The sequence below is a fragment of the Mobula birostris genome, chromosome 26, assembly GCF_030028105.1.
Source record: "Mobula birostris isolate sMobBir1 chromosome 26, sMobBir1.hap1, whole genome shotgun sequence".
NCBI lineage: Eukaryota > Metazoa > Chordata > Chondrichthyes > Myliobatiformes > Myliobatidae > Mobula > Mobula birostris.
Window position 1 is genome coordinate 26,734,996 of NC_092395.1, and position 27,029 is coordinate 26,762,024.

Genomic DNA, 27,029 nt, shown 5'->3' on the forward strand with positions numbered 1-27,029 from the left:
GAACTTCTTCAGCCTTCTGAGGTGAAAGAGGCACTGTTGTGCAAAAAAGCACCACACAGCCGGTATGTACAGTCCAGGTGAGATCCTCGGTGATGTGCATAATGAGGAACTTCAAACTATTCACCCTCTCAACTACAATTCCACTAATGTCAATAGGGGCTAGCCTGTCTCCATTCCTCCTGTAATCCATGATCAACTCCTTTGTTTTCTCAACATTGAGGGAGAGACTGTTTTCTTGGCACCACTGACTTCTCCTCTGTAGGCTGTCTCATCATTGTTGGAAATCAGGCCTATCAATGTCCTGACGAAGGGTCTCGGCCTGAAACGTCGACTGCACCTCTTCCTACAGATGCTGCCTGGCCTGTTGCATTCACCAGCAACTTTGATGTGTGTTGCTTGAATTTCCAGCATCTGCAGAATTCCTGTTGTTTGCTATCAATGTCATGTCATCTGCAAATTTGATCAGCAGATTGGAGCTGCACGTGGCAACACAGTCGTGGGTGTATAAGGAGTAAAGGAGGGGGCCCAGGACACAGACCTGCGGGCTCCTATGAACTTTTCATTCAGTACTGGGTCTGAAATATCTGCAGTCTCTCAATAACGAAGAAGAGTGAAAAGCAGATGTTACCTGCAGACTGAAGAGTTTTGTTTGCAACACATAAAATATGACCTTCAACCCAGTTTAATAGCACTGTAACTCTTGCAAAACACACATCAGTGAGTAATTCCAAAAAAAATTTCACGAGCAAAATAGCAAAAAAGTACAAACACATCATTTTGCACATGCATGAAAATCATCTCAAACTGCTTCACATTTAGTTACTGATGGAAGTGAATCTTAAAATACTGATAATGCCTCATCTCCAATCTGAAACTGCCACCCTTCACACGCTCAGGAACTTTGTTATCACCTCACTATTTCCTATCAAGTTATTTGCTTGGCAATTAGCTCACTGATGGCCTCTCTGCGAATGGGGTATCCTGTTGGGCTGCTTTTCTCCTCTTGTATCTTTCACAGCCTCCACTGCTCACTGCACAGCTTTCAGTTCTGACAAAGGGCATGCAGCCAAAGCATTGACCCATTTTATTACAGTCAGCAGTGGTTCAGTGGGCAATACTCCTGCCTCAGACGTTTGTGGGTTCAAATCCCTGTCCAGGGATAACCACATGCAGCAAGACCCTGACAATATCCAAGCCTTGGCTGACAGGAGGCAAGTAATATGCGTGTCACACAAGTGCCAGACAATGACGATATGGAACAAGGGAAAATCCGTGTATCACCCTGACATTAACATTACAGTGAATCCCCCGCTATCAATATCCTGAGGGGTAACAAATTGATCGGAAAAAAAAAGAAATTCACCAGAAACATAAATGGAGTTGCCATAAATACAATGTGGCACGAAGAGCCGGTCTGGGACTGGGAATACTGAGGCACATAACTCACCTCCTACCTTCTGTCTCCCTATCTCCAACCCGTGCACCATCTAAAAGGCTCAAGTCAGGAGAGTAATGGAATACTCTTGACTTGCCTGGATAAGTGAAAGTTTCAACAATGCTCGTGAAGCCGGACATAGCAGTCCGCTAGCTAGGTAGCCCGTACACAACCATTCATTCACTCATTCCACCACCAATGCACGGTAAAAGCAGTTTATACAATGTTATAAGATACACTGCAGCAACTCATTAAGACTACTTAGACGGCACCTTCCAAATGCATAACCTCTACCAGCTGGAAGGATAAGGGCAACAAAAGCCTGGGGACATCACCACATTGAAGTTTCCTTCCAAGCCCCACTCCATCCTGACTTGATTCACGGATTCTGTCTGACCTGCTGAGTTCCTCCAGCACTTCTTGTGTTGCTCCGGATTTCTGGCATCTGCAGGATCTCTTGTGGTTCTGTAAATACATTGTTGTTTCTTCACCATCACTGGGTCAAATTTGGGAACTCTCTCCGTAAGAGCATTGTGAGCATACCCACATTTTAAGGATTGCAGCAGCGCAAAAGGTAGCTCACTGTCACCTTCTCAAGGACAGCTAGAAGTGGACAATTAAATGCTGGCTATATTCCTTGAGTGAGGCCTCCGTCAGTTGGGGTCGACCATGGATGTGGTGTCCTAGCTTTCTAGATATGCAAGCCTGGGCAGTACGATGTTCAGAGCAAGCTATTGCCCATGTAGCAAGCTCCCCTTCACCACGCATCTAATTAACCCAAAGGAACAGCAGAGACCAAGACAAATTGGTACCAGCAGCATCACAGGAGTTGCCAGTCAGCGTTGAACTCAGTGTAGGACTGCCTTAGGGACTCCAGCTTTGGATTTTTCCCTCAGGGTTTATTCCCAAAGCCTTCCCCAGGAGCGTGTATAGCCACAAGGCAGTGGAGGTTTGAGATCAGAGTTTTCCTTCTCCTGGATGAGCTGCCAACCACAGTCGGCGAGCCCCATTCATTCCCTGAATGAACCGAAAAACAGTGCGGTACTGAGGGGTGCTGCCTTTGAGATGGTTTTTTTCAACTGAAGCTTCATCCAATCTATCAATGTGGCACGAAGAGCCGGCCTGGGACTGGGAAAACTGAGACAAATAACTCACCTCCTACCTTCTGTCTCCCTATCTCCAACCCGTGCACCATCTAAAAGGCTCAAGTCAGGAGAGTGATGGAATACTCTTGACTTGCCTGGATGAGTGAAAGTTTCAACACTCGTGAAGCCGGACATAGCAGCCAGCTAGCTAGGTAGCCCATACACAACCATTCATTCATTCATTCCACCACCAATGTACAGTAAAAGCAGTTTATACAATGTTATAAGATACACCACAGCAACTCATTAAGACTACTTAGATGGCATCTTCCAAATGCATAACCTCTACCAGCTGGAAGGATAAGAGCAGCAAAAGCATGGGTGAAAATAGTACCATAACAGCATTTTTAATAAAAAAGAAGCAAGTTCTTCCCCATAGTTGCTGAATATTCATCTCTTAACCAACTGGCTGCCATATTTTCAACATTACAGCAGTAAGGATACCTCAAGGTCACCATTTGCTGTAAATTTTACCTTAGAATTATCACTCTTTCAATTTTGTTCTTTCCCAAGTTCTACGTTTCCCCAAAAAAAAAATCTTGCTGAGCAAAGCAAGATGTTGGTAAATCATGCATGAACTGGAGGTCAAGAGCAATGCCAGGGAGTGTTGGCTGGCAGTAACCAGTACGTCATGCATCAGAGAATACAGCCAACCACATGTCAGGGAATATTGCAGAGAAAGTTGGCCAGCCGAGGACCCAGAGCTTGAAAGTTGAATTATAAAACACCACTAGAATACATTTTTAATAATCTGTTTTTATTTTAGAGTCCCAGCAACTGCCATATTTTTTTTAATATAATAAAGGAGACACAAGAGACTGCAGATGTTGGAATTTGGAGCAACACAAAATGTTGTGGGAACTCAGCAGGTCAGGAAGCACCTATGGAGGAAAATTGAGAGTTTACATTTCGGGTTGAGGCTCTTCATCTGGACTCATTGTAGATAATGCCTGCCTGTATCAATAGTTTAGGGGAGGTATAATTACTCAGGTGCATTAACACTCCTGCCCAGATGGGATACCTGGCTGACTATTAAAGACCTGCGCCGGAGTGTTCACTGATAACTCTAAACTCTCACTTTGGCAGCTGGAGGTACCCTTCCTGCTTCAAGCAAGCTTCAATTATACCGGTGTCTAAGAAGAATGTGTAAACCTGCCTCAGTGACTATCGGCCAGTAGCACTTACTGTGATGAAGTGCTTTGAGAGGTTAATGATAAAACATATCAACTCCTGCCTGAGAAGCGACTTGGATCTGCTCCAATTTGCCTACAATTTGTCTACCGGTACATAGCAGATATTATTTCTTTGGCTCTTCACTCAAGCCTGGAACATCTGGACAGATGCATATATCAGGATGCTCTTTATCGACTACAGTTCAGCATTCAATACCATCATCCTCTCAAAAGTAAACAAAGCGTTTCAAAACCTTGACCTCAATACCTCCTTGTGCAATTGGATCCTTGATTTCCTCACTTGCAGACCCCAGTCAGTTTGGATTGGCAACAACATCTCCTCCACGATCTCCATTAGCACAGGTGAACCACAATGTGGTGTGCTTAGCTTCCTATTCTACTCAATTTATACTTATGACTGTGAGGCTAAGCACAGCCCCAATGCTATATTTAAGCTTGCTGACGACACCCCAGTGCTGTTGGCCAAATCAAAGGTGGTGACAAAACAGCATATAGGAGGGAGATTGAAAATCTGGTTGAGTGATGCCACAACAACAACCTCTCACTCAATGTCTGCGAGACCAAGGAATTAATCGTGGACATCAGGAAGAGGAAATCCGGAGGTCCATGAGCCAGAGGTGGAGAGGGGCAGCAACTTTAAATTCCTTAGTGTTATCATTTCAGAGGATCTGTCCTGGGCCCAGCCTATAAGTGCAATTATGATGAAAGCACAGCAGCATCCCTATTTCCTTAGAGGTTTGCGAAAATTCGGCATGACACTTAAAACTTTGACAACTTCCATAGCTGTGTGGTGGAGAGTCTATTGACTGGTTCCCTCACGGCCTGGTATGGAAACACCAATGCCCTTGAACAGAAAATCCTACAAAAAACCATCACGGGTAAAGCCCTCCTCACCATTGAGGACATCTACATGGAGCGCTGATGCAGGAAGCCATTATCCATCATCCATCATCAAGGACCCCCAACACCCAGGCCATACTCTCTTCTCACTGTTGTCATCAGGAATATGGTGCAGGAACCTCAGGATGCACAACACCAGGCTCAGAAACAGTAATAACTCCTAAACCATCAAGCTCTTGAACCAGTGGAGGTAAATTCACTCCAACTTTACTTGCCCCATCACTGAACTGTTCCCACAACCTATGGACTCACTTTCATCTCATGTTCTTGATAATTTATTACTATTTATTTACTTTTTTTTTGTTTTTATTTGCACAGATCATAACACCTGAAGATATAGGAGAAGAATCAGGCCATTCAGCCCATCGAGTTTGCTCTGCCATTTGATCGTGGCTGACCCTTTTCCCTCTCAACCCCATTCTCCTGCCTTCTCCTCGTAATCTTTCACACCCTGGCTTAACAAGAGTTTATCAGCCTCTACTTTATATACACTCAATGACCTTGCCTCCACAGCTGCCTGTGGCAATGAATTCCACAGTTCATTACCCTCTGCATTATGGCCTGGAATGGGAACACCAATGCCTATGAGCAGAAAGTCCTACAGAAAGTAGTGGATTCGGCCCAGTATATCACGGGTAAAGCCCTCCCATCCACTGAGCACATCTACACGAAACACTAACAGGAAAACAGCATCCATCATCAGAGATCCTCACCACCCAGACCATGCTCTTTTTGCGCTGCTGCCATCAGGTAGAAGGTACAGGAGCCTCAGGACTCGCACCACCAGGTTCAAGATCAGTTACTGCCTATCAACCATCTTGAACAAATTAGGATTAACTGTAGTCATCTATTGAAATATTCCCAAAACTAGTGATCTTACTTTTAAGGACACCTTATCTTGTTATTTCATGCTCTTGTTAGTTTCTCACTACTTATTTATATTTGCATTTGCACAGTTTGTTGTTTCCTATGCTCTTGTTCTTTCATTGATCCTGTTTACAGTTACAATTCTACAGATTTGCTGAGTATTTCCGCAGGAAAAAGAATCTCAGTGTTGTATGTGATGACGTGTGATAATAAATTTTATTTTGAACTTTCAACCTCGGCTAAAAAGATTCATCCTCATTTCCGTTTGAAATGGACGTCCCTTTACTCTGGGGCTGTGCCCTCTGGTCCTGGATTCTCCCACCATCGGAAACATCCTCTCCACATCCACTCTGTATAGGCCTTTCAACATTCGATAGGTTTCAATGAAATACCCTACCCCCTCCTTCTACTAAATTCCAGAAAAAGTACTGTTGTCTTTTGCACATTGGTTGTTTGTTCATCCTGTTAGGTAGGTGTGGTCCTTCACTGATTCTATTCTATTTTTTTGGAGCACTGTGCATGCCTGCAAGAAAACGAATCTCAGGGTTGTATATGATGACGTATATGCACTTTGATAATAAATTTACTTTGAACTTTGAGCTCCTGGGTTTACTAGTGCTCAGGATCCCAGAGAGGACATCTTAACTTTTTTCCATTTATTGGCCATGACATTTGTTACATCCTTCTGAGGGCCCCCTGGTTTAACGTTTCATCCAAGAAACCTTCAACAGTGCAGCATTGCAGCATTCCCACCGTGCTGCACTGGGAACAGCAATTTGCAACTTTTGCTCAGGTTTCTGGAGTGGGCCTCAAATCCCTAACAGAGATGAGAGTGAATGCTGGCAACAGCGACACAAATTAGTGTTAAAAGACCATTCAGGATAACACAATTGCCTGGAAATATATCCCTGCCTTACTATTGGTTTTTTCCACTCCTCATGCTCAGTTGCACTGAAGTCAGTCAGTAATGCATGGTCTATTTAATGGTACCACCCGGGTCTGAATTGCTCAACAGATTTTTTTTTAAGATCCCTCAAAATTCTGTGCCTGTAGCATCCAGGAGTTTAACCGTTAAATCTTGGAGATTCCAGAATACGCCTGGAATGCTGATGGCCCCAAAGGTAATGCCTGCCCATCTCTTAATCGTGGTATCTGTCCACTCCAAAGGATGGAGTCCATTGCTGGCCTGATGAAATCTAAACCTTAGTGCAGGGGTGAGACGAGGTTGGGAGAGGGGAAGGGCTGGGAGTGGGAAGGTGAGAAGTGGGTGCAAACCTGAAGCCACACTACTCATTTTTTTTCTCTCCAGTGGCTGAGCTGTGAGGGTGTAAAGCATTCCAATGATCTTCAAGACAGTCAATCCAGCAAGGAATAGGTTACTTGCCCATGTGCCAAGTCTCCACATTAACCCCTCTGGTCTATTGTTTGTGCCTGTGATGACTAACCCGGAGTGGGTGAGGGGCTGCCGAGTGTCTGCAGAAGTCCCAAAGTGCTCAGACTTTACATATGCAAGCCAGGGTTGCCATGGAGACGAGGCCTAAATCAGCAAGTTGACCTGTGAGGCAGACTAGCTTCTGAAACAGTCAGCGAGTACTTCACTGAATCCCATTAACTTGGAGCGACTGCAGACTGATTTATGTATGCAAATAAATTCTATAGATACCTACTTACACAAATATTCTTATTAAAAACAAGGCATCAAAAAAAAGGAAAAAATAGCAAAAGAGATTAAAAAAAACTTAATTTGGTGCCCGAATTGCAAAGCATATTGAGCTGATCCTAAACCAAACATTCAGAATTTATGAAGGCTCAGAATAGCTGCAAATTACTTGCAGTGCCCCGTCATAAATATTTTGAAACAGCAAAATAAGCTTTCCTTGCCGTTACCACCCTACTCCCCCACCCCACCACCACCACCCTCCAGCCGGCACTAACTAGAGACATAGAGACCAAGTTACTGATGTCATGTTTAGCCCCACTCCCCCAGCTTCTCGAGCGGACCGTCAATGCTATGACTCATTCTGAAAATAGATGCAGGCAGTGGAGATCTCTCTGAAACCTTTGTATGGAGAGTCTCCTGCTTGGGCTCAGGGGAGTATACCAGGGAACCATCCTGGAGCTTTCTGCAATTGAAGATTAATCTCCTGCAGAGAAAAAAAATCCCCAGAGAATACGGACAATAAGCAAAATAATCTCCTTTTAACACCGTTGAGCCGAAAGGACTGTTTAACTGGGCGCAGGTATCAAGAGATTGAGCTAGAAAGGTATAGTTTTTCCTTAGTTTGTCAGATACTAGTATCATCCCTAAATTAGTGGGTTAGTGTTTTGAAGCCTTGACTCTGGAAATTTGTGGTGCTGAGCTCTTCTGGAGATGCCATCTTTCCAAAAAGATGTTAAATCGAAGCCCTTCAGCCCTCCCAGGTGAATTTAAGAGTTCCTTAAATTGCCCCGCTGACAATATGAATCCCTTCATTATGCACTGGAATCGCCAACCTAGGTTAAATGCTGAAAGCTTTGTAGTGCAGCAACACTATCAACCAGTCCAAGAGGCAGACTAGGAGAAAAAGAATCAAAACAAATAAGTGTTGGTGAGACAAAAAGAGACTGGGGGACAGTGGAAGTGGCGAGAATCACTGGCAGAAAACAGCATAGAATATGATAGGGAGACAGATCTGTGCAGATATACGGGCACCTATGAATAAACGTATACTTAGATACAGCAAGGGCACATATGTAGCAGTCCACACACAGATACATATAAACAATATACACTCTCTCACATACCATGCTCAGCCCACCCAGGCAAACATACTTACCACACATATGGATGCACTCATATCACATATTCTGATGCATGGACACGGACACACACACACTCTCACACACACACACACACACACACACACCAGGGTGAACAATATGGAAAAATTAGGGTAGAATTGGTGTGAGAGGGAGAGAGAGCAAGCAAGGGAGGGAGGGAGGAGAGAGAAAAAGTGAGTGCGTGCTGGGGGAGACAGGAGAGAGAGAAAGAGAAAGGGAGAGGGAGAGAGAGAGGGAGGAGTGAGAGTGTGAGGGATAGAGAGAGGGAGGAGAGAGAAAGTGAGTGTGTGCTGGGGGAGATAAGAGAGAGAGAAATAGAGAAATATAGCTTCATATCAATCAGGAACTATTTAGATAAAACCTAATTACAGGTTATGATAGCCAGAAGATTGACCTCTAACCCAGTCACTGAGAGATTTCTGTGCAGGTCTAATACTCTGGGAGACTTCATTTGTATTTTTAAAATCTGAATATTTTAAACACTCTCTTTAAGTATTTATGGAACAGCATCTGGGAGACATGAAGTCAAAAGCAGCCAAGCGATTAGGCAGAACTCATAAGGAAAGAGCTAGCAAACAGACACAGGAGATGCCATCACATTTTCTCAAACTCCCACATGGCACAGCAAGCAAAGACATTGCTGGTGTAACCAGAACGAAAAAGGCTCATTCCCTGACACTGGTTGATGTTGAAATGGGCACAGTCCCCTCTCTGGCGCAGAGTTGTATGCTTAAATGTGTTTACCCGTGACCCTGTCTGTATAAACAAGTGTATGCTTGTGAGCTGGAGAGAGTTTATGTACGTTGTCATACCAGAGCACGTTTGAACAAATTATCATGCATATGTGTAAGAACGAGTATGTGTGACAAGTTAGAGTGAGCATCTTGTGATAAGTGTGCCGCTGCTCACTAGGGATTCAATGAGATCAGCTTTAACTCAACACACAGAAAATGCAGGAGGAACTCAGCACCAATGGAGGGAAATGAACAGTCGACATTTCAGGCCGAGACCCTTCATCAAGAATGGAAAGGAGGAGGGATGTAGTCAGAATAAAAGGCTGGGGGGAGAGGGAGGGGCACAAGCTGTCTGATGATAGGTGAGACCCAGTGAGGGGTGGGGAAGATGGATAAGTGTGGGAGGGAGACAGGAGAGAGGCAATGATGTGAGAAGCTGGGAGGTGACATCTTAAAGGGCTGAAAAAGATAGAATCTGATAGAAAGGACAGTGGATCAGGGAATAAAGAGAAAGAGGTGGGTAGAGGGAAGAAAGTGTGGATGAAGGGCAAGTTTTGAAGGCAGGGAAGGGGAAAGAGAAGGGATAAAGGGGCCAGAGAGAAACGGGAGGATCGAGGGCAGTGGTTACCAGAAGTTAAATAAATTAATGTTGACACCATCTAAATGTTGACTACTAAAGCAGAATATGATCTGTATTTTCTCCAGACTGCATCCACCCTCAGTTTGGCAGTAGAGGTGGCCATGGACAGACATGTCAGTGTGGGAATGGAAAGAGGAATTAAAATGGCTTGGGTCTGACACTCACATGCACACCATCCAGTCCATTCTAACCTTATTCTCATTCAATTCAATTCTCATCTCTTCCAAGTCAATGAACGTAATTGTTCAGCCATTTGCAGCCATGCCTCCAATGGCCAACCTCTGGAATTCGCTAAACAAATATTGTGCCTTGCCTCTGTAACCTCCGCACCAAACTGACTGACCTCTCAACTATCTTTTCAACTACCAGCATTCTTCAAACCCTCCCCGAAGTTCTTCCTTCAGTCCTGACGAAGGGTTTCAGCCCGAAACGTCGACTAATCTTTTCAACTGATGCTGACTGACCTGCTGAGTTCCTCCAGCGCATTGTGAGTGTTGACTGACCTCTCAACCATCACCTGATGGAAACTTGAGGTTATTCCACAGGCTGTTATTCCCTAACCTTAGTTGCATTCAGTTCAGTAAACCCGCCCCTCCCCTATCACCCCACTTAGGGAACCAATTTTGAAGATTTCACTGTGCTTTTAAGTCCCTCTCTAGCCTTTCCCCTATGATTCCCACTCCTTTCTGAGGTCTCTGCACTCCTGTGATTCCATTTCCTTGCTTACTCCTGGAATTAGTAAGCTAGTTGAGCCCAAAGCTCTGGAATTCCCTCTCTAAGTCTCTACCTCTCCCTCCACCTTTGATGTTCCTTCAAGCCAATTTCTAACTAGGTTTTTGGTCAACTGCTTCAATATCTTAAGTGGCTTGGTCAAATTTTTAAAACACTCTTGTATAGTGTCACAGAATGCTTTAACTTGGTCTAAGGTGCTTTATGAATGTGATTTATTGTTGAATCCCTTCTCTGTGCCCAAACAAGAGCTGTATAACAGTAATTCGTAATCAAGGAATGCAGGCTTGTGGTGAGATTCAGAGGGAGCAGTGGGGGTTCGCATTAGGCAAGAAGCAAAAACAGTTCAAGGTCTGATGATGCAAGTGGACATGAGCAGATTGTAACTGAACAGTCTGCTCAGTCGAGTCTTTGTAAAGCAAGCTGCACTGAAGGAAAATATCAAAAAATCCACACATGCTGGTAACAAACCTTAATACAGCCCCCACTGACTTACCCTTACCCTACTCCATCCTCCCCTCTTCCACACCTCCCCCCTTTTTTCCCCTCCTCTACTCCCCCTTTCTACAGCTCTGCAATCCCCAGACATCTCTGAACCCCTCAGCAGCTGCTCCACCCCCTCCAGCCCTGCTGCTGGATTGTTGGGAGCCTGGCCTCAGGCCAGAATCCCATCAGTTTCACAAGGCAAATGTTGCAAAGACCACCAACTTGCAGACCCAGCCAGTACAAACACTACTCAGGAAATACTGAGCACAGCAGCATCCGTGAATATTAAGCCCACCCCACAGTAAACCACGGCACCAAAAGTATTAACCCCAACACTATTCACTCAGTAAACTGGTAAAGCCCATGTCTTAACTCTACCCCCACAGTAAAACAGGGAACACAGAATATTAACTCCAATATAGCCCCCTTAGCAAACTGCTAAAGCCAGTGTATTAACCCTACCTTCACAGTAATCCAGGGGACCCAGAGTATTAACCCCAATATCACCCGCTCAGTAGACTAGTAAAGCCTGATTGTTAACCCCTTTGCCATAGTAAATCAGGGAATCCAGAGCATTAACAGCATCAAACAAGCCCACCAGAGAACGCAGAGGGCTAACCACATCAGCACTCCCTCAGTAAATTAGGGAATCCTAAATATTAATCTCATGCCTACACCTCCTGTAAATGAGGGAGCACGGCATAAAAACTACACCCCCACTGTAAACCAAGAACCTTGAGAATTAACCCTATGTTAACTAGGATGCAAATTTCAAAACCACACAAGTCTTCCCTGGTATCCACTAAATGGTCAGATGATATAAATTCCTCAGCATTACTGTCACAAAGAATGATAATGCAGACTCTGATTGGGCCTCTGAGTAGTTAACGTTCTGGCTTCAAGTAAGATCGCTCTGGGTTCAAGCTTAGCCCATAAAGGACCACAAGGCTTAAATAGAAATTTCTTCTCAGTGCGCCAATCAACGTTCCTCTCTGAATCAATGCAAAGGGCACTGTCAGTTGCTGTTTGTGGGATCAGCTGTGCCCACAAATATCCTTATCATGTACCTTACTGGCTGTGAAGGATGTTGCAATGTTATGAAGATCAGAAATCTGCTGTCAGGCAAGGAGCCAACCAAAGGATGGGAAATCAAGGCAACATTGGACAGGGAGGTTGGCACACACAGGAGTGATGAGGGCACAGGCAGAGCTGAGTCTCAATAGAGATGAGAGCTAAGGAGAGCTCATGAAGAGTGGAACAGAAAGACCAGCAAGGAAATGCAAAGTCGAGAGGCAGAAAAAAAAGATGGCTTTAGCGGCTTATGAGCTGGGACAGACAAAGAAAGGAGGCAACCCTCATCACATACAGCACTTCATGCCTGGAGAGACATCTCAGGACTTCTGCAGCAGGGGTGACCATAAGACATTAAAGCAGACTTAAGCCACTTGGTCCATCGAGTTCGCTCTGCCATTCCTCAAATCTGATTCAACCCCATTCTCTTGCCTTCTCCCCGTAACCTTTGACACTCTGACAAAGAAATAAACTATCAAACCTTGCTTTAAATATACTCAATGACAGCCTCCAAAACTATCTGCGACAATGAATTCCACAGATTTACCACCCTCTGGCTAAAGAAATCCATTCTAAATGGATGTCCCAGGCTCAGCAAGTATAGGAAATATTTTCTCCATATCCACTCTGTCTAGGCCTTTCAATATTTGAAAGGTTTCAATGAGACCACCCCCATCCCACTCATTCTTCTAAAATCTAGCAAGTACAGGCCTAGAGCCATCAAACGATCTTCATATGCTAACCGTTTTAATTCAACAAATCATTCTCATGAACCTTCCCTGGACCCTCCCCAATGCCAGTGCACTCAGACCCCGCATAACACTAACCTACATGGCACTGATTTGTTACAATGTTGTTATTCAATTCTTTATTAAAGTTACAAAAATTCATTCTAAACAACGCATAAAACTTCTCAAGAGCGGCCACTATTACAGTAAACATTCAATCAGCCTATGAGAGCGCTTTACGTATGCTCTCAGCCAGTCACAGCCAATCATGTATTAGTTCACACTCTGCCTCCCCTGTGTCTATAAACGTTCTTGCTCCCTCACCAATTTATTCCATTTTTTTTCACCCATAATGTCTGGAAAACGGCCTGCAAGTTCCAGTGAGAGTGGTACACCTAGGATGCCTAGGAACGGCATTAGCATGGATGTGAAACTGCAAGAGATACGACGTTTGGAAGCTGGTGAGCACCAGGTTGATGTTGGTGCCTCTTTAAAATTGGCTACATTGACGATCAGAACAATTATATAAAAAAATGCAGCCAAGATAAAAGCTTCTGCAATGATGACCTCAGAGTTATCAGTAACGAAGGTGACTCATTCAATGAGCCATTTGCTTGAAAAAATGGAAAATAAGACTAAATATATGGGTGGATGACCAACCACAATGAAACATGCCTCCTGCCAAACAGCCAATCTTCTATCCATGTTAATATCTTTCCTGTAATACTATGCACTCTTGTTAAAGCAGCTTTATGTGCAGCAGCATGTTGAAGACCTGCTGAAAGTCCAAGTAAGCAGCATCCACTGGCTCTCCTTTATCTATCCTGACTGTTATTTCCTCAAAGAATTCCAAAAGATGTGAAAGGAAATATTTTTCCTTAAGGAAACCATGCTGACCTTGTCTTACTTTATCCTGCACCTCCAAGTACCCTGAAACCTAATCCTTAATAATGGACTCCAACATCTTCCCAACCACTTAAGTTAGGCTAACTGGCCTATAATTTCAATTCTTTTGCCTCTCTCGCTTCTCAAAGAATAGAGTGACATTTGCAATTTTTCAGTCCTCCAGAACCATTCTAGAATCTAATGATTCTTGAAAGATCATTACTAATGCCTCCACAATCTCTTCAGTTACCTCTGTCAGAACCCTGGTGTGTAGCCCACCTAGTCCAAGTGAATTATCTATATTCAGACCTTCAGCTTCCCAAGCACCTTCTTAGTAATACATACAAAATGCTGGAGGAACTCAGCAGGCCAGGAAGCTTCTAATGAAAAGAGTCCACAGTTGATGTTTCGGACCAAGACTCTTTATCAGGACTTCTTCGAACTAGCAGCTACACTCACTTCTGCTCCCTGACACTTTCAAATTTCTGGCATGCTACTAGCATCTTCCACAGTGAAGACAGACACAAAATAATTAAGTTTGTCCACTATTTCTTTGATCCCCATTACTACCTTTCCAGCGTCAAAGGAGGTGAATCTTTTTGAGAGTGTGTGCCTAAATTGGCGATAATCTAAAAAAATATTCTTGTGTGTCATGGTAATTTTAAAGAGAGATTACCATTGATTATTGAATTAGTAATTAGTAACAATAATTATGGACTTTTTTTAAGGAAAAAGGATGTCTTTTACTTTATTTATGTATATTCATTGTTTTATTGAAGTATTTCAGACACAAATTGAAATAAACAAATCATTTTAGAAAACCTGTTCAAAATTATTAATGTTAATATTTTAAAAAGCAATTGAAAAATAACATCATTTGTAAATAGTATTGTTTTTGTACCTCATATATAACATAAGAAATGCAAATGTGAAACTATAAGCTTTGGTGCATATTCATTAAAGATCAAGGAAAGTTAAATAAATACAATTTATTCTCAGTGAAACTTTTGTTGCTGCACTAATTATGACAAATATTTTATATCCAGCTTGTATCTGGTTCTTTTGAGAGCTATGCATATAGAACTAGTTTCATCAGTAAACCTTCTCCTATAATTAGAGCTGACCAAGTTCACCACTGAAAACAATGACTAACATGAACATGGGGCAGCACTGCATGCCGTATGCCAACAAAACTTTCGTACGTATCATCTTTGGCATGCATGCCATAGGTTTGCCTCTCCTGTGTGCAATAAGCAGGCGAAGGGTCTCGGCCTGAAACGTCGACTGCACCTCTTCCTACAGATGCTGCCTGGCCTGCTGCGTTCACCAGCAACTTTGATGTGTGTTGCTTGAATTAATCCAGCATCTGCAGAATTCCTGTTGTTTGCGTTTGAAAAATTACAAGGTGTTGTCTGAGGGCAGAGGGTGGGCGGGAGAAGATATTTGCTTTATTAGCCCAGCCACTTCACCCGGACCACCACAAGAAGCTCAGGTCACTCATTCAGGAGAGACTCTCCCAGTTAGCCAGGGGTGAATACATTTGAATTTCCATTGCATGTTCATGCCAGTTGGAAGGTTTTGCTTGGAATTATGGAAGAGATCCCCATGAGATCCAGCTAGCAATCGTGCTACAGGAATTAAGTAGGTCAGCTACACCATTCCTGTAGATGGAGAAATCTCTAGCTCCGTCCTAGAGTATTAACTATTTCAGGGTGCATTGCACTGCCTATTTACTGCGATCATGTGTTCTTATGTGCATGTGCACACACAAATCTGCGTGTGTGTGTGTGCATGTGCGTGCACGCACATACGCGCTACAGTATAACTGCTCTACATTCCACCCCTCTACTCCATACCACTAAATTTGATTCCATCCTGTAACCAATACCTGGTACCTGTTATAAATAAACACCCAAAGACCTTGATTATATTCTTGCTAACTTGCTCCATCCTCACCCTCTCCATTAGATTCGAGCCTGTAACTCATTCCTAGGTGCCTGTCACTCTCTGTATAAAACCACTGGTCCCCCTCACAGCTGTAAGAATCATTCTAAAGCTTGCTTTGTTGTTTAAATGTCTCTTTATCTCCTTCTTGCAATCAGTAAGGTCCAATCAGCACCTTTGCAATTGTGTGGAGGGAAGCAATAATATTCCAACCCATTCTAACATTCTCTGGCTTTACCACATGGATGGACTGAGACATTAAGATCCCATCTTTTGTATCTCAGCCTGGTTCCAAACTGACTGAACTTGGCTTGACTCAGCTATTCTGGAAGGATAGGTCGAGGTTTTAAACCTAGTGCAAATTCCTGGTACTCCACATCCTCTCTCTTTCTGGGCACGAAACAGAAAATAAAGAAATAAAGAAGTTACACTTTTACAAATCACTGGTTAGCCCTCACTTGGAATTTTGACTGGATACTTTAGGAAACGTGGTGAAGGTGTGGAGAGATTTATGGGAGCAGTTCCAGTGATGAATTACAGGCAACGTGGAAACTGGAGCAGTGATTATTCCCCTTGGAGCTGGGAAGGTTAAGAGAATATTTAGCAGACATGCTTAAGAGTGGTTTCATTGAGTAAGTAAGCGAATGATTCCAGTGGTCCAGGTTTATGATAATCAGCTGGCAAATGCAGGAAAGTGAGAGGTGGAGAATTTGCTCCTGAACATCAATATATTAAAAATAAGGGATCAGATATACACTCTGCCACTGAATTAGATGATGGCTGATCTTATCTTGGCCTCAACTTCAGCTTCCCACCTGTTCTTCATTACCCTTGATTTCCCCATACTCCAAATATTTACCCAACTTATCTTCTATATGCTTTGCATTAACAGCTGTCTCCTGTGAGGAATTCCGAAGATTCACTACTCTATGACAACAGAAATTCTACCCCATCTCTTTCCAACGTGGAATGCTCCCCAGATTGAGACCGTGGCCCTTTTAGATTCTCCTAAGTAGCAGAACATCTTGGTATCTATCAAGCTGGCCCTTTCAGAGCACTCCAGAACACACCTACTGGAACAGTACAGGTGCAAACTGCTCAATTGATCCTCATAGGACAACTTCTTTATCCCAAGACATGACCTTGTGAAACTTCTCTGAACTGCCTCCAAAGCAAGTACATCCCTCCTTAAGGATAGTTAAATTGTACTCAGAATTCCAGGTGTGGTATCACTGATGCCCCTCATAGTTGTAGCAGTACTCCCTACCTGTACAGTCAATTCCTATTGTAATTTAATCTATTACTATCCATAGCTTGTGCCACATATACAGTACATAACTACTGTAGTAATTTTATGCATTGCACTGTAATGCTGTCGTAAAACAAACATATTTCATCTGAGTGATAGACATAAAAATTGCTGGTGAACGCAGCAGGCCAGGCAGCATCTCTAGGAAGAGGTACAGTCGACGCTTCGGGCCGAGACCCTTTGTCAGGACTAACTGAAAGAAGAGATAGTAAGAGATTTGAAAGTGGACGGGGGAGATCCAAGATGATAGGAGAAGACAGGAGGGGGAGGGATGGAGCCAAGAGCTGGAAAGTTGATTGGCAAAAAGGATATGAGAGGATCATGGGACAGGAGGCCTAGGGAGAAAGAAAGGGGGAGGTGGGAAGCCCAGAGGATGGGCAAGGAGTATAGTGAGAGGGACAAAGTGAGAAAAAGGAGAGAGAGAGAGAAAAAAGAATTAATAATAATAAATAAATAAATAAATAAATAAATAACAGATAGGGTACGAAGGGGAGGTGGCCCCTCATCTGAGTGATGATAACCTGGTACTGATATGGAAGTCTTTTGTCAACTAAGAGTGGGAACAGGGACAGGGAGAGGGGAATCATGGTTGGGAAAAAGGGAAGGGAGAGGGAAGAGAGCAAAAAGCACCAGAGAGACATTCTGTAATGATCAATATACCAATTGTTTGGAATCAAATGACCTTGCCTGGTGTCTCAGGGCTGGGTGTGTCTTCACCTGCGCCACCCCTCTGCCCTGTAACTCCATCTCTGCCACCTGTCCCACACCCGTCATGCCGAGTTCTGCCCTCACCATTCCCAATATCCTTTGCTCCCATCAGATTTACAAACTCGCTCTCCGCTCTACATTGACAAATACCATACTGTACAAAAACCTCAGGAACACTAGCTATATATATGTGTGCCCAAGACTTTTGCTCAGTACTGTAGCAAAATAAAAAGCCTGATTTGTAAGGATGTGTTGATCAGACCTAATTTACCAAGGACTGGCAAAGTGAGTCAAGTCTCCTCCTTCTCTGCAGGAAGATTCCATGCTTGCTGATGTATATCAACCTTTTACAACACCACTATTGACCTTTGGAACAACTAGCTGACCCTCCAATCTTTACCAGCTTTTGCTTTAACCTCCCCCACTGCACCAGTGAGGAAGTTGTGGAGAGCATTGCAAGGTCTCAAAGCTTAGCGAGCATCTGTAAAAGCCAGGACTACTTTTGATAGCAAGGGTGTCCGAGGTTATGAGGAGAAGGCAGGAGAATGCAGCTGAGGGTGAAAGTAAATGAGACAAGATCAAAAGACGGAACACACTGGATGGGCTAAATGGCCCAATTATTCTCCTATGTCTTCTGGTCTTAAGGATATACATGAGGACAGAGGAAGATTATCTTAATGGCCAAAGGCTGAAAATTGCTTCAAACCAGAGAGGTGTGGGTGAACCTCTGAATGGCAGGAGAAGGTCAGACCAACAGACTAATGGCGCGTTGGTCTTTAGGTCAAGATGTCTAAAATACATGGGGGAGCCTGGGTGCTCTGTAAACAGTTCTGGGTCTATCACAGCTCAGGTAAGAGGTGTTGGCCTCAGAGGAACTACAGAGCACTGAGAATATTGCCATGGTTTCAAGGTTAATATGTGACAATATTGTGTAAAGGCAACTTTGTGTTCTTTCAATTCAAGAGTAGCGGTGGTCTTATTGGATGCTTACGTGGATTAAACGGATGATTGGGTATGGATATATACCCTCGCATGGGAGTCCTGGAACAAGGTGTCTTAAAAAAAAGGACATGGAGAGATGGCAGACTAGTATATTGGATCTATCTAACACTGAATGTGTACCATGTGCTGTGACACTGTTTTATCATCCCAGCTGTTACTTGGGCATTGTTTACCATCTATAAAGGATGTTTGATTAGAGGCTCCATACTATTTGCTTCCCTTAATAAAAGTGGTACAGAGAGGAACCCTTGGGCATTGCAGTCAGGAAACACATCATCCCAAATGGAGAGGAATCTGGAATTCAGCTCCTAAAGTGCCTTGGATACTGGCATTAGGGTTCAAAACCAAGATCTATAAGACATTTATTGGATAGAAAGAACAAAGTGAAAGAGTGCAAGGCACAAGAGCAGCCATGCTCAGATTGGATAGTATCCTGGGAAAGGGGCTGAATGGTCTCATTCTCTTCTTAAGCTGGAGAGGAATTAGAGATTGAGAGGAAAGAAATTAAAATATCACCTCAGAGAAAGGCAAGGTCTGAACACGGTAAAGATTATACTGCTGGATTTGATAATTAGGATTTTTGTTAAATTAATTATGAGGAGTCAATGAGTTGCCCCAGTGTCAACAAATGGAGTCTGTTTCTTTAACAGGGTAATTCTAATAGATAATTTACAGAAAGGTAAAGGAAGATTATATTTAATAATCTTATTTATATTTCCTGCGGCACTCTTTAGCTCAAACAAAGATATTTTATATAAGGGTTTACATTGTCATGGAAATAGCAAGAGTTGCTTGTCCCCAGAGCTAACATATCACAGGAACCCAGGGAACCATTTTACAGGACATCCCATCAATAACAGCCCTTCCATCTGCTGCAACGGGCCCAATGTCAGGGTCGGAGGTCAGGTGAACAGAGCATCAATCCTTGGTCAATAGCCTCTCGGCACCTCCTCTTGAACCCAGCTGATCATTGTGTGGTGTGTGTGTGGAGGGAGGGATTGGCTGGCAATGAGGGACGACGGGGAAAGAAATCAGATGTAGTTTCAATAATTACAGGACTAGTAATGTTCTCTCAGCATTAAAGCACCACATACACATAACCTGCTATAAACAAGTGCACCATTAATAAGAAGAGGCATTAATACAGTATGGACTACAGGGGAAGAATTGGGCCATTCAGTCCCTCTGTCCTATTGCCCCTATGTTATTAACTGATACACAATTCAGCTCTAGTTGCCCACTCTAGGTACATGTGCCCTGAAACTCTCACCACCAGAAAGAAATTGACTTTGGAAGGTCTCGTTGACCTTCGGTGTCCACACCTTTCAGGGGACCGAGTTCTGGCTTCTCACTGCCCTTTCCACGAAGAAGAGCTTCCTCACCTAGATGTTGCCCAACTTGCTGAGTTCCTCCAGCATATTGTGTGTTTTGCTCGAGATTTCCAGCAACTACAGAATCTGTCAGTGTTTATGATTTGCTGCTCCACTCGGAAGTTTCTTCGAGGAATGCCTATCCTGAAGAAGTTTAAATCTTCTCTTCGACGGAGTTCTGTGAGACCCTCTCTCACTGCTCCCCACTCTGTGATCTCTACTGCTCTCTGACTTTTTGACCATATGCACCAATCACATGGCAGCTTGTACTCCTTCCACATCCCCACTTCTGCCCCCTTCCTTTCTAGTAATGATGAAGCATCTTGGCCTGTAACATCAACTATTTATTCCTGATTGTGTGTCACTCTGGAATGAACTGGCTTGAACCTTATTATTACTGTGTCCAAGTCCCATCTCACACAGTGAAGAGGAAACATCTTCTCTCCATCACCCTTCAACTACACCTCAGTAACTATTATTTTGTGAATCCCGGTAGGACTCACATTGACAGTGATAAAATGCTTTGAGAGGTTGGTCGTGACTAGGCGGAACTCCTGCTTCAGCAAGGACCTGGACCCATTGCAATTTGCCTATCACCACAGTAGGTCAATAGCAGATGCAATCTCACTGGCTCTCCACACAGCTTTAGACGACCTGGACAACACAAACATCTATGTCAGGACATCTATGTTCATCGAGTATAGCTCAACATTTAATACCATCATTCCCACAATGCTGATTAAGAAGTTGCAGAACCTGGGCCTCTGTACCTCCCTCTGCAATTGGATCCTTGACTTCCTAACCGGAATTCCACAATGTGTGCGGATTGGTGATAACATATCCTCCTCGCTGACGAACAACATTGGTGCACCTCAGGGGTGTGTGCTTAGCCCACTGCTCTACTCTTCGTATACACATGACTGTGTGGCTGGGCATAGCTCAAATACCAGCTATAAATTTGCTGAAGATACAACCATTGTTGGTAGGATCTCAGGTAGTGAAGAGAGAGCATACAGGAGTGAGATATACCAACTAGTGGAATGGTTCTGCAGCAACAACCTGGCACTCAATGTCAGTAAAACGAAAGAGCTGATTGTGGACTTCAGGAAGGGTGAGATGAAGGAACACATACCAATCCTCATAGAGGGATCAGAAGTGGAGAGAGTGAGCAGTTTCAAGTTCTTGGGTGTCGAGATCACTGAGGATCTAACCTGGTCCAACATATCCATGTAGTTATAAAGAAGGCAAGACAGCAGCTATACTTCATGAGGAGTTTGAAGAGATTTGGAATGAATACAGTCAAAAACTTCTATAGATGTACCATGGAGAGCATTCTGACAGGCTGCATCACTGTCTGGTATCGGGGGGCAGGAGGCTATGGCACAGAACCGAAAGAAGCTGCAGAGGGTTGTAAATCTAGTCGGCTCCATCTTGGGTTCTAGACTACAAAGTACCCAGGGCATCTTCGGGGAGTGGTGTCTCAGAAAGGCAGTGTCCATTATTAAGGACCTCCAGCACCCAGGGCATGCCCTTTTCTCAATGTTACTATCAGGTAGGAGGTACAGAAGCCTGAAGGCACACACTCAGCGATTCAGAAACAGCTTCTTCCCCTCTGCCATCCGATTCCTAAATGGATATGGAACCCTTGGATGCTACCTTACTTTTTTTAATATACCATATTTCAGTTTTTTGCACTTTTTAAATCTATTCATTATTTGTATACTGTAATTTACTTATTATTATATTTTTATTATTTTTTTTTCTCTTCTATATTATGTATTGCATTGAACAGTTGCTGCTAAGTTAACAAATTTCACGTCACGTGCCGGTGATAATAAACCGGATTCTGATTCTGATTCAGAATCCAAGGACCATCATGGCAATCTCCCTCATAACTTAATGCTCTTAGCCTTCCGGAATCATTGAGCAGTCCCTGGCCGGTCTCTCCTCCGGTTATATCCACACTTAATGCAAATAGAGTCTGACCAATGCTTTCTTCATCAGCCCCCATGCTTGTTTGACCTCCTTTAATGAGGTCAGGAAGTTCATAAAGTGATGAATCTTCTGGACACGTGAAACCAACTAAACCTCTAGATGGTGACATGAAGCATTTCTGGAGCATCACATCTAAAACATTTAAAGTTACAGGCAGGAGTAGACAACCAGTTGCAACGTTTCAGTGCAATACTGGCTGGAGGAGCTGTCTCTGGGATGAGACGAGATGGTTAGAAAGATCCACAGCACTAAATCTCAGAAGGGCAGATGGATTCTTCTGGTTTCCTGAACCGGCAACCTCTCAAATTAGACAGTCAGAACAGACCACCTTGTTACTACTGGAAAGGTTGCTTGTAGGAATTTCCTGGACACAAACTGGCTTTGATATTTCCTACATTACAGCAGTAACCACCCTTCTGAAGCACTTCATTAGCTACAAAGCAATTCTGGATGTTCTGAGGGAGCAAAGGTGTTATAACAATGTAAAATCCCTTTCTTTCACTGGCACAAACTTGACCCTGAATAACTTCACCCCAGCCACCAACACCACGTTATGGTGCCCTTGGAGATGAGCGTCAATGGGTTGAGAACATTGGCACACAGGACATTTATTCAAGTCTCAGACAGGGGCATCTCACAAGCTGAGAAGTGACTGGTTTGTTCTTTGGACTATGTATCTGACATAAAGTTCCTTCAATTTTTATGTATCATTACAGACAACTGAGTGATTTATGAACCTGGAAACATCAACTCTACTGGGAGTCAGTGTCTGTGGGACTTGTACCCCAGTGAAAGTCAAGAGTCTGTGGGACCAGAACTCCAATCAGTGCCAGAGAGTCCTGTTCCCCCAGAGGCAATCATTGTCAATAGAACCATTCCCCCATTAGGAGTCAATGTCCATGGGATCTGGAGTCTGCTAGGAGCCAGTGTCCTTGTGACCCGTCCCCCAGTAGGAGCCAGCACCCACGGGACCTGGACTCCAGTGGGAACCAGCACCCATGGACCTGGACCCCAATGGGAGCTAGTGTCTGTGGAACCTGGGCCCCAGTGGAAGCCAGCACCCATGGGACCTGGGCCCCAATGGAAGTTAGTGTCTGTGGAACCTGGACCCCAATGGAAGCTAGTGTCTGTGGTACCTGTCTCCCAGTGGGAGTCAGTGTCTGTGGTACCTGTCTCCCAGTGGGAGTCATGGTTTTTGGAACCCATCCCCCAGTGTGAGCCAATGTCTATGGGAGCTGTACCACCAGTGGGCGTCAAGTCTGTGCGCCCTTCTCCCCCAGTGAGAATCGGTGTCCATGCTACCTACACCACAAAGAACGTCAAGTGTGTTGGGGCTATAACCCAATGATGGAGAATGTCTATTTGACCCACACCCAGTGAGAGTCACCATCTGTGGATCCACACCCCAGTGAGTATCAGTAACAGTGGGCTCAATGTCCTAGTGGGATTCCATATCCCAGGAGGTGTTAGTGGCCGCAGGACCCACAACGAGAGAATATTCAGCAGTTCCCAGAAGAGCTGGAGAAACCGTAATCAAAGGTGAAAGAAGAAAAGTTGTCAGCGCTGCCATTCATACCTGTCACCCCGTGAGCCAGCACTGACATACAAGTTTACAGTTTGCTTCAAGTCAATATGCACCAGAGAATATAGAAGATAACTGCACCAACAACTTGCTTTTGTGTAGCGCCTTTAAACAGACTAAAACATTGCAACACGTTGTATAGAAACTACAACGATTAAGAGTCTCATAAACTGATAATAGAAGGAGAGCACACTTCATCGGTGAGAATAAAATTGAGTATTTACACTATGAACAAACTAAATGGAAAGTAATTGTCCCTGTTGGTTATACCACATGGCAAACAGTGACAATACATACAGACCTCAATTACAATCAAAAGGCTGAGAAAATCAGACTGTAAATGCAATCTATTTTCCAAATGCAACAAAACTTGTCATTGAGAAGTCACCATTTAAACCAGTGGTTCCCAAAATGGGCGATATCCCCCCACCCCCACAGGGCGGTGGGAGTTTCTAAGGGGGCAATAAAGGTAAAGGGGTAGTGGCTGGAGCTCAGTAGCAAGGGGGGCAGCTGAGGGATTACAGGCGTAATTTAAGAAATGAATTACTTATTATAAGCATTTGATCCTCAGTGCCTTATAATTGATTACAATGATCACATAATCACCTCATCTCTTGCTAAGCCACTGTTCTCATAGACTTTGCTCTAAGAGCATTATAGTTGTTGAAAAGCAATGCATCATTTCTTTATTTGGCATATCATGAGAAATCTGGACCCAGCCTGGGCATCATTACTGCAGTGCAGTGTTAGCTTGTATGAGTCCCACAGTCTGATTATGCAGTGACGCAATTCCTGTGAGTTAGATTACGGTGTTCAATGGGGTAAAGTTCGGAATCCACCCTTTTGCATGGTTTCGACTGCCCCTCTCTAGCCCCACAGCCCAAACATGGCATCACTACCCCACTTCATGCACCTTCATCCAGAGTCAGGTTCTGCCTGAGCAAAGATGATGCCATAACTTTCCCCTTTATTGAGGTCAGACCTAAACAACAGCTGATTGACCGTAGTCATTAATCTATATCAAAAATGGCAGAAGCAGACCAAACGAAAGGGAAATGTAGACAGTATAATGTGAAGTATCTGAAATATGAATTTATACCAGCACCAAGCAAACAACAGCAGCTAATGTGTCTGTTGTATGAAAAAGTTTTGTCAAATGAGGCAATGAAACTGTCCAGGCTCCTTGAACATTTGAAGGGACTAAGTTCTAATAAAGCAGGCACAGACTTGGCTTATTTTCTGTCACTTTGTGAAAACTTTCAGAAACTGAAAACACTTCAAAACATCTTTGCCAGCACTTCACAGTAGATTGTGTATTTCATACAACATTTCATTGCTAATTGCTAAATCTGGAAAGCCCCATACAATTGGAGTAGAACTGATTCTGCCAGCAGTAAGGGTGGTTCTGATTACAGTTTTACATAAGTTACCAGACCAAATAATTGAAGTGATTCCATATAACCACATAACACTCAGCGACAACTCTGTTCAAAGATGAGTAGATGAAATGTCCGAGAACGTCCAAGCCACATTTTGCAATATACCCGGGTGTACAGAATTTGCTCTGCAGTTGGATGAATCAACCTTGCCAGGCAACAAATATTTGCTTCTTGATTACTTTTGCTTCTTAAAAGATGGAAGCATGGTTTAAGACTTGTTATTTGCAAGGGGGCTAGACATAGGTACAAAGCGGGAGTCAATATTGAGCAGTTTTTCAAAGAGAAGGACATTCCACTCACTAACACTCTTGGAGCACCATCATTGACAGCACACAACTCTGGAGTTATTAATTTCTTCTAAAAAAGTTGTACTTAATGTGTTTACTATTCACTGTGTAATTCACAGACAACATCTTGTTGCAAAAAACCTAAGCGATCGGCTGCACAAACATTAAATATTTTTATCACAGCGGCAAATAAAATCAAGCCCCATGCTCTCAATTCTAGACTATTTTGAGAGATTTGTATAAAAAATGATAAACAGTTTGAACGCTTGCTGTTGCACACAGAAGTCAGATGGCTCTCTAAAGGAAACTGCCTGAGATGCTTTTATGTGTTTTTGACACTGCGATAAAATTCTTTGAAGACTCAAAAGCTTCATTCTGCAATCAACTCAAGAATATTAGTCATAATATTTTGTCAGAATTATTCACAAAGTTTAATGAAATCAATCTTCAATTGCAAAGAAATGATGTGAATCTTATCAAAGTCAAATCAGTCGTCTCCACATTTTGTCCAAGTTAACCCTATTTAAGTGCAATTTTGGCCGTCACGACCTTTTCCAATTTCTGAGCCACTCTGAGTTGGAAGAGACAGAAAGAATATCAGATGATGATCTTCAAGTTTACTGAGCCCACCTGGGTGAGCTGCATAAAGACACGTCAGAGAGATTTCAGGATCTTCTCTTGATCCAAATTCTAGATCGGGTAATAAATCCATTCCTGGACACTTGTCATGAGGAATTAACAGGAAGGACAGAGGAAGAACTGATCTCACTGTGAAATGACTGTGCTGAAGCTGAGGCTCAAAACATCATATCAAGACTTTTGACTGCAGAAAGAAATCTCTGAACTATGGAAAAAGGTCAAGATGTTCTTTATTGCCTTTCCAATATCATATTTAGTGGAGCCCAGTTTCAGTGCAGTTGCCCAACTTCTTTCAAAGCGTGAAACAGACTGCAAATTACTGAGCGCAGATATCTGAGATTCCTTCTGAGTGACAATCAGCCAGATGTTGAGGAGCTGGTGTCACTGCACCTAGCCCATCCATCTCATTGAAAGGTGACAAAGCTTTGAAGTAGTGAATAGTTGGACTACTCATGTAGTCCCTAAAATTGTTGATGAAAATTACTTTTACTGAAATTAAATAAACAAATACCTTCATTCGTAGCTTTAAATAGGTCTGATTAATTTTTGCAATTATTTGTCACTGCTTTGAATTCGCAGTTCCTATTTTCTTTCAGAGCGCATCATTAATCAAAAATTCTTTATAGTTATTAATGTAATGGCCGGAAAGGGAGAGGGGGGCACTGGGGATGTAGCTTGAAAGCCAAAGAGGCAGTAACCCAAAAAAGTTTGGAAACCACTGGTTTAAACCAGCCCTCCTCCCCAAATGGTAAATTCGAAAAATTATAACAGTTAATAGTTATAATACCTGGAAATGATCACAAGTTTAATTAAACCACTTAAGTGAAGAGCAAAATTTACAATATTCTGATGAAGACTAATTCAGGCACAATCCAATTCTGGTTAAGGTCCATCTTCCCTTTAACATGAATGGAGCCACGGTCACAGGTGGCCCTACATCAGCACATTGGCATAAAGGGCACGACACCTACAGCAAACCGAGAGAGAAACGACACACAGAGACACATGCACATCCACACTAACACTCACAAAGGCAGACAGACAGAAAAGCACACAGGCACACAGTCAGACACACATGCACAGAGAGATACAGAGAAACACGCACACACAGTCTTTCCTGC

General features: G+C 43.3%; 1 protein-coding gene across 3 annotated transcripts in view; it reads right to left on the reverse strand.

The window, feature by feature from the left end:
• ssbp4 (single stranded DNA binding protein 4) overlaps positions 1-27,029 on the reverse strand; it is a 161,748-nt gene that overhangs the window by 130,144 nt on the left and 4,575 nt on the right. The gene's annotated exons all lie outside the window — the stretch shown is intronic.